Raw genomic sequence first — 4,377 nt, forward strand, 5'->3', positions numbered from 1 at the left:
GAGACATGTATCACATTTATGTGCTGAAAAACTGAGCATAGTAAAAATGTCAATTTTCCCAAAATTGATCTATATGTTTAATCCAATTCCTATAAAAACCCTAGCAAGAATTTGTGTAGATATAAACAACTTGTTTTAAAATTGATGTAAATAGGCATAGGCTTTAGAATAGCTGAAACAACCTTGAAAAGAGGAATAAAATGAGAGGAAACATTGTACTTGATATTTAGGTTCACTATACAGTAATCAAGACATTGTGTTATTGGGGAGAGATGAACATAGATCAATAGAACAGAATACAGAATCCAGAAACAGACCCTCAAAAATATGCTTAACCAACTATGGCAACAGTGCAAAAGCAGCTCAATGGAAGAAGGATCACTTCTTCAACAAATGGTGTTGGAGCAATGAGAAATCCATGGGGGAAGAAATGGACCTTTGCCTAAACCCAGACCTTACACCTTATACCAAAATTAACTCAAAATTCTTCATAGCCTTAAATGTAAAACGTTAACTGTAAAGGTTTTGGAATAATACAGGAGAAATCTTCTGAATCTAAGGCTAGGCAAAGTTTTCTTTGACTTGACACCAAAACATTGATAATTCAGAGCTTGTCAAAATTAAATACATTTGATGTAGCTGTTAGTTGGAAGAAGGAAAGCCAGGCTAGCACTGGGGAACTTGACAGCTTACATACTTTTCTTCTCGTTTCTGCAGTTCTGTCATGTTTGCTTCTGATGGGTTGTGAAGCTCTTTGGCCGAGATGAGTGACAACCGGGAGGACAAAGAACTGAAGCAGAGATTAAACTTCTATCGTGAAGAGGAGCATGAGAACAAAGGGCAGAAGGAGACACAAGAGAGAAAGGAGGCGCCACGTCAAACCCCAGGGGAATCTGGAGTTTAGTATTCAGAGGCAAAGCTTATACCTCCAGAACTCCCCCTTAGTAATGCATGTGACTTCCATATATTTCAGGGAAAAGACCAAGTGAGTCCAGGTCAGGGTCTGACGACTCCAGTGCCACACTCTCCCACACGTCCTGAAGCACCAGCCCCACCAGACAAGGGCAAGCCACCACTCTGTGAGAACCTCTTCACTCCCAAAGGCCAGGCGAGCCAGCCTATGCTTTCTTCAACAGGGAAGCTCCCCTCCTGAAGCTCTAAGCATCTGAAGCTCACACCTGGCCCCTTCACTGGTGAGATGACCTCACTGGCTCTGGTCAACATTAATCCCTTCCCTGGAGTCTAGAAAACAATTCCTTAAGTCCAATGGCAAGAGGAAAACCCAAGGTGATCTAGAGGAAGCTGGTCCAGAGAAGAGAAGGCAAGATAGAACAAGTGTTCCCTGCCAAGAGACGTGTTGTATGAGAAAGCAACATGGCTTTCCGCTATGAAAAAGATTTCTTGGAGGTAGAAAAAAATGGGGCTGGGGAATTTGGAACAGTCTACTAGTGCGTTAAGAGGCTGGATGGATGTGTTTATGCAATAAGATGCTCCGTGAAAACTTTGGGAGGATTATCAGATGAGAATTTGGCTATGCATGAAGTTTATGCCCATGTGGTGCTGGGGCACCACTCCTATATGGTACCTTACTACTCTGCGTGGGCACAAGATGACCATATGATCATTTGGAATGAATACTGCAATGGTGGGAGCTTGCAGGCTGCTATATCTGAAAATCTAGAGTCTGGCAATCATTTCCAAGAGCCCAAACTCCAGGATATCCTTCTATAGATTTCCCTTGGGCTTCAGTACATCCACAACACTGGCATGGTGCACCTGGACATCAAGCCTAGTAACAACTTCCTTTGTCATAAGATGCAAAGTGACTTTCTCATAGTCCCATAAAAAGGTTGAAAATGAAGCTGATTTGTTTCTCTCTGAAAAGTGATGTATAGAATTGGTGACTTGGGTCATGTGACATCAATAAGTAAATCCAAAGTGGAAGAGGGACACAATCACTTCCTGGATAATGAGATTTTGCAAAAGAATTATCAGCACCTTCCTAAAGCAGAAATATTTGTCTCGGGATTGACCATTGTAGGGGCTGCAGAAGCAGTCATTATCCACCAATGGCATCACATCCATGAGGGGAATCTTCTGGACATTTCTCAGGAGCTCTGCAAAGAATTTCACAAACTACTTAAGAACATGAGCCACTCCGATCCATCAGAGAGAACCTCTGCAGCAAAGGTCAAGTTCCCTGTCTCTCTCTGGGGGAAAACAGAAGAGCTTCAGTAGCAGTTGAGCTTGGAAAGGTTCAAGAGTCACACTGGAAAGGGGACTGAAAGAAGCCCAGCTGGCCTGGTCCCTCAAGCAATGCCACAGAGTCCCCGGGGTCACTGGGACCCCCACAGGATCAAGAAGCACCATATGCCTGCTGGGAGAAAAGACTGCCAAATCAAGTTTCACTGGGGCAGGCTTCCTCATAAGAACTCCTTTCACACCAACTCTCCTCTTTCCCCCCAAACAGATATTGACTGTGTCAACCTTTCTCTTGTAAAGGGAGAAAACAATGGTCTTGAGTGCCAGAGATTTCAAAAGCCACTCCTAATTTAGCATTTTCAGCCAAGATCAGCTCTTCCTAGCAGCACTGGTCACAGGTAGTATCACTGGCAGCCATTTCTCTTCTCTCTTGCTACATTCCTAATACCACCTGTCAACGGTTCACTCCTCAGATTTGTTGTTGCACAACAAGAAAGCATGGGTTTCTGGATTGAAAGAAACCCCCTGTGCAGGATTACAAGGCTGCTTACCTACCTACCAAGGATCCCAGGGACACTCCTGGCAAACAGAAAGGAATTCAGTTTTGTTTGAGTTGAGGTAACATCTGACTTTCACGTGCCTGGATATCAACAATGCTTCCTAGGTTAGATGATTTTATTCCTCAAAAGAATTTTCAGTCACTTTGAGCAAGTGGTTCTCCTACTGTATTCTCTGAGTGGAGACAATCCCTTTCTCTGATATTAAATAAATGACTTCACCATTATGTGAGGTGGGTAGCAATGAGACTCTGCATAACTTGAAATTTATGAGCTGTCTATTAACTTATGGAACAAAAACACCAGGTGGAGGGTTTGAGGGAAATTTGATGTGGTTTGTTGTCCCGATATCTATTTGCTTTGACCCTCTTGTAACTGCTATAATTGGTTTTGATTTTCTGAATGTTACCAATTTCTCCTCTATTGTATCAGAATTTGGCTTTGCTTCCTGTGATTTTATCATATCTTATCCAAACCCTTTACTCTGTATACATTTTTAAAGGACTAGAATGTTTTTAAACAAAGGTTTCTATCTCATCCTAAACCAAAACAAAAAAGGGCAAGATAAATACCCCTTCGAAGAGAATGCATATACAAGCAACAGACTGATAAAACATTTCCAAATCACGTATCTATCAACAGATTAGTAGCTAGAAGATATAAGCTCACCAGTCAAAAGAAAATCCAATTAGAGAATTGGCAAACTATATAAACAGACATGGCAATGAAGCCTCAGCAGCCATCAGAGAAATGCCAATTAAAACCACAATGAAATATCACTATAGAACCACAAAATATCTAAAATTTAAAAATGTGATACCACAAAATACCATTGAGAATGCAGAGAAAATGCTTCACTCATGCTTGGCTGGTGGGAATATAAATGGTACAGGCACTCTGAAACACCGTTTAGCAGTTTCTCAGAATACTAGACGTGCAATTTACATATGACCCAGAAATTGAGCTTTTATCTCAGAAAAATGGAAATTAGTGTTCACACAAAAACTTGTCCTCTAATAATTAGAGCAGCTTTATTTACAGCAGCTAAAAACTGGAATCAGCTCAGATGCCCTTCATCAGGTTAAATAAACTGTGGCTGATATAAGTATACCAGGGAATACTACTTGCTAATAAAGAGGAATTGACTATTAGCACATGCAACAATTTGGAAACTCTAGGAAATTATGCTGAATATATTAAAAAAATCCCCATAGGTTATGTACTGTATGGTTACATTTATATAACTTTCAAAACATGATACATTTTAGAAATGAAGGACTTGTTAGTTGTTGCCAGAATTTAGAGATGAAAGTAGGATGTGAGGAAATAAGTGGGTTTTAAAAGATCAACAGAAGGCATCTTTGTTGTGCTGTAATTTCTTAGTGTGTTGATGAAGGCAGTGGATAAAGAACATACAGGGGTGATAAAATTCCCCTGAATTTAACACACACTCATACAAATGAGAATAAGTAAGATGGGAAATCAAAATAATGTCAGTGGTTTGCATGAAGGTGAATATCCTAGTTGTGATACTATACTATAGTTTTGCAAAATGTTACCATGTTGGAAACTCCTGCAAGCATATGAGGGATATCTCTTTATTATTTATTACTACTGC

General features: G+C 40.4%; 1 pseudogene; it reads left to right on the top strand.

Annotated features, from left to right (window-relative positions):
* The first annotated feature begins 763 nt into the window (after positions 1-763).
* LOC138423384 (wee1-like protein kinase 2) lies at positions 764-2,500 on the top strand (annotated as a pseudogene).
* Positions 2,501-4,377: the final 1,877 nt, after the last annotated feature.

The sequence above is a fragment of the Ovis canadensis genome, chromosome 18 (genome assembly GCF_042477335.2).
Source record: "Ovis canadensis isolate MfBH-ARS-UI-01 breed Bighorn chromosome 18, ARS-UI_OviCan_v2, whole genome shotgun sequence".
Classification (NCBI taxonomy): Eukaryota; Metazoa; Chordata; class Mammalia; order Artiodactyla; family Bovidae; genus Ovis; species Ovis canadensis.